The sequence below is a fragment of the Hypanus sabinus genome, chromosome 13 (genome assembly GCF_030144855.1).
Source record: "Hypanus sabinus isolate sHypSab1 chromosome 13, sHypSab1.hap1, whole genome shotgun sequence".
NCBI lineage: Eukaryota > Metazoa > Chordata > Chondrichthyes > Myliobatiformes > Dasyatidae > Hypanus > Hypanus sabinus.
In genome coordinates this window covers 92,572,371-92,583,292 of record NC_082718.1, presented here as the reverse complement: position 1 = coordinate 92,583,292, position 10,922 = coordinate 92,572,371, and the positions used below count along the sequence as shown (strand labels likewise).

Below are 10,922 nucleotides of genomic sequence, written 5' to 3'. Positions count from 1 at the left end.
AAAGCCAACATAAAAGCCAAACAGACGGCATATAATAGAGTGAAAATTAGTGGGAAGTTAGAGGATTGGGGAGCTTTTAAAAAGCAACAGAAGGCATTAAGAATATCACTTGGAAGGTAAGGATGCAATACAGAAGTGAGCTAAGCAATAATATTAAAGAGTTTAATACAAACAGCTTCCTCAGATACATAAACAATAAAAGAGAAGTGAGAGTGGATATTGGACCATTGCAAAATCACGCTGGACTGGTAGTAATGGGAGGCTATGAAATAGCAAAGAAACAGACCAATTATTTGGCATCCATTTTCACTGTGGAAGACACTAGCAGGAAGGTGGAGGCTCCAGTGACAGGGGTCGTGAAGTGTGAGAAGCTGCCATGACTGGAGAGAAGACTCTTGGAAAGCTGGAAGGTCTGAAGGTAGATAAGTTACCTCGACCAGATACTGTATGCTCCAGATTTCTGAAGAGATCAGGCAATATCTTTCAAGAATCACTGGATTCTGGAATGGTTCTGGAAGATGGGAAAATTGCCAAAGTCACCACACTCTTCAAAAAAGGAGAGAGAAAGGAAAAGGAAACTGTAGGCCAGTTCATCTCACCTCGGTGTTGGGAAGATGTCAGAGTTGATCATTAAGGATGAGGTCTCAGGGTACTGGTAAATTGGTCCTGCAGATGCCCTCAGTGAAATGAGCAAAACATTATTCAAATCCATCTAAATATATTTAATTGCAGTTCTGTGCATATTACTCACAGAGTACAGCGAGATAAGCACATTCCTAGAGTAGATTTCGTGTTACCACAAATATCTGCAGAATGGAAGTTAAAAGTCAGTTCTGCTCTCCTTCATGCAGCCTGGCCACGATTCCCCATGCTTCTGGGAGGAGAGGCTGCAACGGTCTCTCGGGCCACACTGCATCGTGATGTTTAGAATGTGGTGAAGCAGTTCAGTGCGTATTAAAATCATTCACTGCTGCACAGCTGCCCTACTCATAGTTCTCAATAACTAGCGTACCTCTGCATACGAGCATGCATGCAGTTAAATCACAAGCATATATCTGAGCACACACGACCGTGCATCACAACGTTCTTCCACATTCTAGCTTCCCCAATTCAACTATCTGCATGTGTGCAATCGTGCACGTATGCATAGACGTACTGAAGCTCAGGCTGGCCTGTGTGAAATAATGGAATAAACAACGCTGGAGATATTTTAATTTGATTCTGTGGGTGCGGCGGGAGGGTTTGGGGGCAGGATGTGGAAAGCACCTGCTATCCCAGTATCCCACACGCCCTTGTTTGTAAAGACATTCTTCACAAGGGATGTTCGGTGTTCATTCTTTTCAACACTGCCATCTTGTGTTGGAGTTCTTAGCTGCAAACAAGTGATCCACAACAGTCATTTCCAAAGAATTAGAGCAAGTAAATTGCTGTTGGTTGACATTCCTAGATGGAGCCGACCAGGTTAGCATAATTATTTTAACATTAGTATAGCAGAGAGGCTCTTACAACACTCTGGTAACTTCATTGACACCCATAAGACATAGGAGCAGAATTGGGCCATTCAGCCCATCGATTCTGCTCCATCATTCCATCATGATTGATTCATTATTCTTCTCAATCTCGTTCTCCTGCCTCATTCCCATACCTTTCATGCCCTGATTAATCAAGAACCCATCAACCTCCACTTTAAATGCACCAAATGATTTCACCACCAAAGTCATCCGTGGCAAAGAATTCCCCAGATTTGCCACCCTCTGGTTTAAGAAGTGCATAGTCATCTCTGTTGCAAATCCTGATCATCCTTGGGAAACAGAACTTAACCTTACTATCCCTATTGAGAATTGGGATAAAATTCTTCAATTAGTCAATTTATCATCTATATGTGCTAAACATTCATTAATATAGTTTAAAGTTGAGCACAGGGCTCATATGTCCAAGGATAAGTTGGCTCGTTTTTATTCCTATATAAATCCTATATGTGACAGATGTCATTCTGAGATAGCGTCTTTATCTCAAATGTTTTGGTCAGGTCCGCTTTTGAAAAAATATTGGAAAGACATTTTCGATATTTTTCCACGGTATTGAACATTGATTTACAACCTCATCCTATTACTGCAATTTTTGGTTTACCAATAATGGACTCAATCCATTTATCTTCTTCTGCTTGTCGAATGATTGTATTTCTTACATTAATGGCTAGAAGATCTATTTTGTTGAATTGGAAATAAATTAATCCCCCTACTGTATTTCATTGGCTTTCTCAAACTATGTTATGTCTAAATTTGGAGAAAATTAGAAGTGTTGTATTTCACCCTTCTATTAAATTTGAAAAGACATGGAGACCATTTATTCAATATTTTCATATGATGTAATTTGACCCTGCTCCAAACCTATTCGTTTTTCCGCTTTTGATTATACATATGTTGAGACAATCGGATTTGGCAACACTGATGATTTTGTATTTTTTTTATTAAAGATACTATAAACAGCCCCTTATTCATTATATTTTTTCTTCCTTTTTTCCCTTTATTAGTTATTAGGCTTTAGATTACTTTTTCTTAGGGTTATTTTTTTTTGTTTTTCTCTTTTCTTTTTTTTACATATATATGATATACCAAGTTTTGCTTTGTTTATATGATAATTGTATCATTCATGATTTCGGAAGACTTGACTATATTGTAACTATTGATTGTGTATCCTTTCATGTTCAGTTTAAAATTTGAAGTTTGTAATCCCACTATCTATGTATTAATCTTATCATGTTGATATTAATAATAAGAAGAAGAAGATTAAAAAAGAAGGAAAAGATTACTGCAGATACTGATGGGCAGTCAGTCAACCTGAGATTGGCCCACTATAACGGGTAGAAGCTAGCGACAATGAAGACACGCAGGTTGAATTCATCTGAGGAAGCAGTTGCTTCTACGGAAAGAGAAATCCTAAATACCCATACATAACATACAACCCTTCCCATTAAACCAGGAAATCCAATCTGTGTTCCACCGACCCTTCAGGTAATTGTAAGACCCCAAGGCATTAAAAAAATTGGGGAAGCTGCTTTAAAGAAAGGAAGAGTTTCTTAACGAACAAGCTCTGAAATAAACTGAGTTTTGTAGATACGATGCAATCTCTTCTCTACATAAAGGGAAGTGTATTAGGGAACTTGTTCGTTCAGATCAACTTACCCTTCCGAAAAAATATTACCATTTGATCATTTTCTGCTTTCGAGCGCATTAATCACCTTTGCTTTGAGGGCATCTAGTACACGCGGACCCTGAGCGATCAGAAAGCTGTTACAGAGCTCGTTTGCTGATCCACAGTCTGCTCCTCCCTGGATGTTCCGGGTTCAGTGGCTGATCTGGAAGAGCTTAAAATGAGATCAAATAGAGCCTTCTCGAAAGCATGTTGAAACTACGAAGTAGAAAAATCGTAAACAATGGGATCGGCCACACTCAGATACGTTCAGATACGTTATAAACAGCGTATTGTAAAAGATATTCACTGCTGTGTGATACGACTTGCAGTCGAAGGGTCTTCTTAGTTTAGTGACCAAAACCGCGACCACAGCAACACTGGTGGGCAAGAAGCAAATGACAAAAACTGCAGCCACGACTGTCACAAGTTTCACAGTTCGCTTATATTTACCCCGCATTCCAGTTTCCATCTGCCGTAACCTCCAGATGATGGAGGACGTAGAGAAGAGGATTACTGAAACTGGCAAAAGAAACTGAAAGAATATAAAAATAAAGTCAGTCCAAACTGCTGTGGGACTCAGAGCCTTGTTAATGCTGAAAGGCTCACAGTTTCTCACGTTGTGCTGTTTGAAATCATGTTTGTCTATCAGCAAGTGCAAACAAATAGCCGCTGCTACAATCCACAGACCGCCGGCTATCACCACCGCACACCTTGTAGTGATCTTGTTTACTTTGTGGAGTGGATGGACCACCTTAAAGTAACGATCGATCGCAATAACCATGAGGAAAGAAGACGCTGCCAATCCGGTTCAGGCAAATCATAAAAATGTTCAGTCGACACAGTCCATCACCAAAAATCCAGTCCTTCCCTCGGAGAAAATAATCAGCTCGGAAGGGTAGACAGCACAATAACAGAGTGTCCGCAATCATCAGATTCAGTGAATACACAATACTCGGTTTCCGGGACTTCACATGAGCACAAAAGATCCACAAAGCAACCGTATTTCCAACAATCCCGAGGATGAATGTAACGATAATTACGGGCGGGTTGTAGGACGAGTTAACATCTTCACCAGGAGCACATTCCGGGGTCGAGTTCGCCATTGTACTAAAAAGCGGCCGCACAGTCAAGATGTTTCAGAGCGGAGCGAACTCTTTCGAAGTTGAAGAAGCTGGTCTTCGTCGTATGAGTTTGTTCTCCTGTGGGTGGGGTATATGGGCAAGAGTCAAGAGCACCAATAGTCAAGAGCACCAATAAGTTGTGCGATCAAATCATTGACAACGTTCCGGAAAAACTAGAAGCAGAATCATTCAAATGAAGTAACAATAAAATACATTTAGTTTGTATTGCCAGGCTTGAAATTCTGCAGTACTTCGTTTTCTTGTTGAGTGCTTGAACAAGTTTACATTAACAATTAACTAATCATGGGGCATAATTTTAATCTGATTGGAGGGAGGTATAAGGGGATATCAGGGGCAGAGTTTTTTAAGCAGCGAGGTTGGGTGCGAGGAACTGGCTGCCAGGTTTGGCGGTGGAGGCAGATACATCAGGGGCATTTCAGGCACATGGATGACAGAAAAATGGAGGACTATGTAGGACGGAAGGATTAGACTGAGCTTAAAGTCGATTAAAATGTCGCCAACATTGTACTGTAATATGATATGCTCTTTATAAGGGGGGGGGTGCTGTTCTGTAATAGAAATCAACCCCAAAAATTATATCACTCTGTAATTGAAGTTATTTTTACAAAATCTCCTCACGACAATTCATATCAAAATGCATTTGAATAGGAATTAAAACCAGAAAACGAATGAAACTCCCAGCATGTCAACTAATGACAGAAGAGCTTATGCTTCAGCATGTAGGACTCTTTTTATTTTCAATTTCAGCAGTTTTTGATTGTCTTTGGACGTAGAGATGCCTCTCTGAACATCACCTGATATCAGTGAAGGTGCTCTGTTTAACAAACACTTTTTATATTTTCAGGAAATGTGATAGAGACGTCCTCTTGTTTGGGGAAGTGATCACCCCGAATGGGATCTGACAGCGCATTAACCAGATACTAGATTCGGCGAGAACACAGCATTGTATTCGAATTCCATTATTTCTGAACACCAGGGATATAGATAGAGTAAATGCAAGAACGGTTTTCACTGAAATTGGGTGGGACGGCAACTAGATGTCCTGGGTTAAGGTGGGGGAGTGAAAAGATTAAGGGGAACGGGGGCTGGGGATTTCTTCACTCGGAGGGTTGCGAGAGGGTGGAACCAGCTGCCAGCACAAGTGGGGCATGAAAGTTCAATTTAAACGTATAATAGAAGTTACCATAGGTACATGGATGGTAGAGCTGTGGAAAGCTTTGGTACCGGTGCAGATCAATGCTAACAGGCAGATTAAATGGTTTAGTACGCAATACATAGGCCAAAGGGCATGTTTCTGTGCTGTACGTTTCTATGTTTCTGATTTTACATGACAATAAAATATCGACAAAGCAGTTGTATTTCTGACTAGTCCTAGGACGATTGTTATAATAATTACTGGTGGGCTGTGAGTAGAATCGACTACCTCGATGGAGACACGTTGCTGGGCTGAATTGTCCATTGTTCAAAACGCCACAGTAAACACAGTCACCGTCTCCGAGATAAGAAAACTTAATCAAAGATGAAAATATCTTCATACAGCAAAACTCAGAACATCAGTAAGTTGTGTCCAAATTATTAGCAGTGCTGTAAAGATTTAACTCAAAGAAATATATCCAGCGTGATTAACAGAATGTAATAGCTACTCGATATTAGGTACATAAACCATTTTATAGCCCTATCAAAGCTCTGAAACTTTCTTTATTATTCAGAGTGCAGTGCCAATTCAGTTGAAATGCACCTTCTCTACCTAAACTAAAGTTGCCCCTTTGGAAGCCCACCCTACTCCAGTTCCTCTCATAAACTGATAATTTGGTCCAACAGGTGCCCCCAGTGAGCTGAGCAGAATATTATTCAAATCCATCTCATTGATTATACAGAATTGCTTTTCCGTACACTTTATTCACACAGTACAGAGAGAGACAACCGTATTCCCAGAGTAGATTTTCTGTTTCCACAAGGATCTACTGAATGAAGGTTAGAAGTGATTTCTGCTCTCTTTCATGCAGCCTGCGCATGGTTTATCATGGTTGTAGGAGGGGAGGCAGCAATAGTTCCTCGGGCCACTCTCCATTCATGGTGTTTGGGATGTGCTGAGGCAATTCAGTCTGTATTCAAGTCATTCACTGCTGCTCTACTCATAGTGATAAATACCAGGCATACGTATGCATGCACGCACTTAAGGCACAAATATATATGTGAGCACGCACATGCGCGCATGCACACGCACAACCAACCTTGCATCACAACGTTCTTCCGCAGTCACCTCACCCCAATGCAACTGTCTGCATGCGTAAGTGGAAAATAATGGTACTAAGGTCAACAGAAGTATTTTGATTGGATTCTGGGGGTGGGGGGTGGGGCTGTAATAAAAGAACCTGCAGTCCCAGAACCGCACACGTTCCTGTTTGCAAAGGCATTCTTCACAAGGACTGTTGAGTTCAACACTGCCATCTCGGGTTTGAGTTCTATGCTGCAAACAAATGATGCACGAATTTCATTTCAAAAGAATTCATGATCAAAAAAACTCAGTGGAGAGTAAATTTCTCAAGAACAGCCACTCTGCCCTTATCGGCAGGTTTCTGGTGTTCCCACAACCACTGATTTCACGTTAAGGACGCTTTATCTTGTTACTGCATGTTCTCGTTAGACATTGCTGTTTACTGTACTTATTATCTCAGTTTGCACAGTCTGGTGTTCATCGGTCCCGTTAACAGTTACGTGATCTATAGATTTGTTCAGTATGTCCGCAGGAAAAAGAATCTCAGGGTTGTGTGTGTGTGGTGACACGTATGAGCTCTGATATTAGATTTTACTTTGAAATGTCAACATGATTGTCTGATTAGATATCTGCATTAATGAGCGGGGGACAGGTGTATCTAATAAAGTGGCCACTGAGTGTGTACTGGGATTTAGGCAAAAGTCCATAATGGCCACTGGCCACTGTGAGCGCAGGGATACTGCAGGTACGGTACCTGCTGACCAGAATTCCGGGCAGTCCTGCTGATCTCAATCTGGGAAATACTTCAGATTCTACAGGATCTCCCAGAGTATCAGAGCAGCCCTGCAGGCAGATTATTTAAGCAATGGAAGCACGAGCCTGTTGAAGACCAGCGGCACCACTTGCACCTCTGTCGTTCCCTCACATCGCCTGTGATTTATCCCGAAGAGGAGACAATGGCGCTTTTGCTGGCATCTTCGGAACAGCTCTATTTCCATCTTTAATATCTCTATTTTCCCCTTTCGGGGTCCTTTTCACGATCCTGACCTGGAGTTACACGGTGACCTCGGGAACCGCTCTCGGGGTGTCACGACTGCCCGCTATTCGATATGTCAGGGATGCAGCCTGAGAGAGTTAGATCGCCTCCGGAGTTCCGGGATCTCGTGGCCCTGGAGACGGGCGGACCGAAGGTCGGTGCCTCTGCAGGAATCCGGTGTCGCGGGAGACGGAAGATCGAAAGCAGCGAGCTGGCTGCCGGCTGTGTGCCCGGAGACCCCAGTTCTCGGGGCGCAGAGCTCGGAAAAAGCGACGCAACGGACTTCTAACATCACAGAGCAGAGAGTCGTTTGTTATGTCTCCCCTCTCGCTACGAAACGGAGATATCGCTTTCTCCCTTATTAGGGGGAGAGGGAGAGGGAGAGGCAGGGGGCGGAGAGAGGGAGAGAGAGAAGGAGAGAGAGAGAGGCGGAGAGTGAGGGAGAAACAGAGAGTGGGGGAGAGAGAGAGAGGGAGAGAGAGAGAGAGAGAGAGAGAGAGAGGGAGAGAGAGAGTGAGATGGGGGGGGGGGGGGAGAGACTGAGAGCCTGTGGTATGTCGAATACCGGACGAACGAGTAGTCTTTGGGGTGCCTTCGCCCACTATTGTGCGGTAACTGCGCACATGACTGCCTCATTCAACAAATGCAAGGTGCCATCTGACTTTGGGAACCCCTGGCCTACAGCTGCTCAGAGTACAGAAAGAGCTTTCGGGATGGAACTGAGAAGCTCATGCCCATACTTCAGAAACTCAATGGGCAGCACACACCTCACCTACACCCACCCGACACTCCATCAGGAGGCATCTGCCTTTCCGTGGAGGACCAGAAAAACATCAAGTATTCGACTGGAATTAGGCTAGTCAGACCAGTGAGTCTGCTCCACTCACTAAGCATGTCTGAATTTCTCTTTTCAACTCCATTCTCCCAACTTCATTCTATAACCCTTAACCCCAAACAAACACCTACAAATCGTTATCTGAAATACACTCAATGATTTGACCTTCACCGCCCTGGATGACAATGAATTCCACAGATTCCCCACACTCTGCCTGAGCAAATTCCTCATTCCAGTTCTAGTGAGATGCCCACTTATTCTGAAACTGTGCCCGTGGATACAAGATCATTTGATTCTCTCCTACTGATGGAAACATCCTCTCCACTTGCACATCGTCCAGGTTTGTGGTTCTGTATATTCAGCTGTCTAATTATCACAGAATGTAAAAAAAATATCTGTAGGGTTGGACAGGGGTTGAGAATGCTCCTGATCTCAAGTGGTGAACATTTTGCAGACCTCATGTGTATTTAATACTCTGTAATAGTTGAGAACTCTTGTATATATATATATATATATTGATTGATTGATTAAGGATTCTTGTTATAATTAATTTTAATTTCTGTGTAAATTACATACATTGCATACGTCATCACATGGTATGTGTGCGACTCCTTTGAAGTAAAAGAACTAACTTAAGACATATCTCTCAGCTCTTGTTCGCTTTTGAATTAGTTTAATATTTTGAAGTTTCAAAACATAACACAGAGTCATCAAACAATTTTGCTTCCTCGTAATCATGCAAGCAATGGAGCACAAAATGATATCATTGAAGCTGCTGTACTTAAGCAACTGTTCTTTTTTTATTTAAGGAATTGTAATAAAAGAAGTTCATCTACTTCCTCTGGTTCGGGGAAATGATTCAGCTTGAGTGGCAAGGTTCCTGAACAGAATGGTTTAAAAATATCTGAGTGGATGAAAATCTAACCTGGTGTGCAATGGAGATGCAGAGAGACATGATGGGACCAGGAAAGAGGAAACTGTCAAAACAGCAGAGGGCTTCAGAGGTATCACAACCATCTGTGATCCTTTGGCTTGTAGGGAAATATTAGAATCAAACTGTGAGTTATAAAACTAATGCTGGAGGGTAAATAGAGTCTTCGAGGGAAATATATCAGGGATTCCTATGAGGGATGAAAACCTGATGCTCAGTGGTGGGTCGTGATCCTGTTGGAAATATCAGCAAGTGTCCAGGAGAGAGTAATTTGCATGAGCACTGACACACTATCATTGTCAGCAGGTCTGATGACATTGCAGGAGTCATTCTTATTGAAGGGAGAGTTGCAAATTCAGGTTCACTCGGTCAGAGTGAGCAAATTGAAACAATTAGTGCTGAGTTGGCAGAGAGTGATGAATGGATCTGGAGAAGGAAAGGTCTTTGAAAAGGGACCCAGTCTTGTGGAGGATTCTGGAAATGGGGAACCTCAGTGTTGAGGGCACCTGACCATGGGAACTCAGATTTTTAAGCACTTCTCAAGAGAGTCTGGAATCAGCATCACTCAAAATTCTCATGGGAATAGCAGTAGATGAATAGCCTGCAGTAAACTGCTCCTAGTGTTACACCATAAGGCCATAAGATATAGGTGCAGAGTTAGTCCATTTGGCCCATTGACTCTGATCTGCCATTTCATCATGGCTGACCTACTTTCCCTCTCAGCCCCAATCACCTGCCTTGTTTCCATATCTCTGCATGCCCTGACTAATTGAGAACCTATCAACCTCTGACTTTAATACTCCCAATGGCCTGGCATCCACAGCCACCTGTGGGAATGGATTGGACAGAGTGACCTTTCGCTGGATAAAGAAATTGTTCCTCATCTCCGTTTAAAAGGCGTCCTTCTATTCTGAAACTGTGCCTTCTGGCCTTACATGACCCCACCAGAGGAAACACCCTCTCCACATACAAATCTGGTAGGTGGTAGAATGCGGCAGGAAGAAAAGAGGATGTGGAGAGAATTTTTAAAATGTTATATTAACTTAGTATTTGGGTAAAAGGAGGTTTGACAGTCACCAGAAACATAATGGGGGTAAATCATTCATTTCTCACTGTGACGTTGTGCTTTGCAAAGAGAATGAACAATATGTGCACCCCAAAACCAACAATTTTAAGATTTTTAGTTGCCATGAACCACACTGAACATGCACTTTGAAACACAAATGGAACATGAACTTTGTCACACAAATGGATCTGTGACAAGCCTCACTCTATAGTAAACAGCTTCTTTCACCATCAGCTCTTTAACCATGTTAGGAGCAATTTCTCATTCTATTTCTTCACTCAGTCTGACTCCCTGCCTTCCCATCCAGGGTATGTGGTGTTAAACTAAAAGCAATCCCAAATGGTCAGAGTGGAAGTGTGCCCTTACGTTCTCAGTAAGGCCCCCGATTTCAGGTGCACTGTTAGCTGCCAGATCCAGAAGGAACGTTGGCATCATTCACGTTCCTACTCACGAATAATAGCCTAGAAACAGCTACTGCATATACGTTAAGGATTTGACC

General features: G+C 42.4%; 1 pseudogene; it reads right to left on the bottom strand.

Moving 5' to 3' along the window:
• Positions 1-3,379: 3,379 nt before the first annotated feature.
• On the bottom strand, positions 3,380-4,298 carry LOC132403394 (hydroxycarboxylic acid receptor 2-like; annotated as a pseudogene).
• Positions 4,299-10,922: the final 6,624 nt, after the last annotated feature.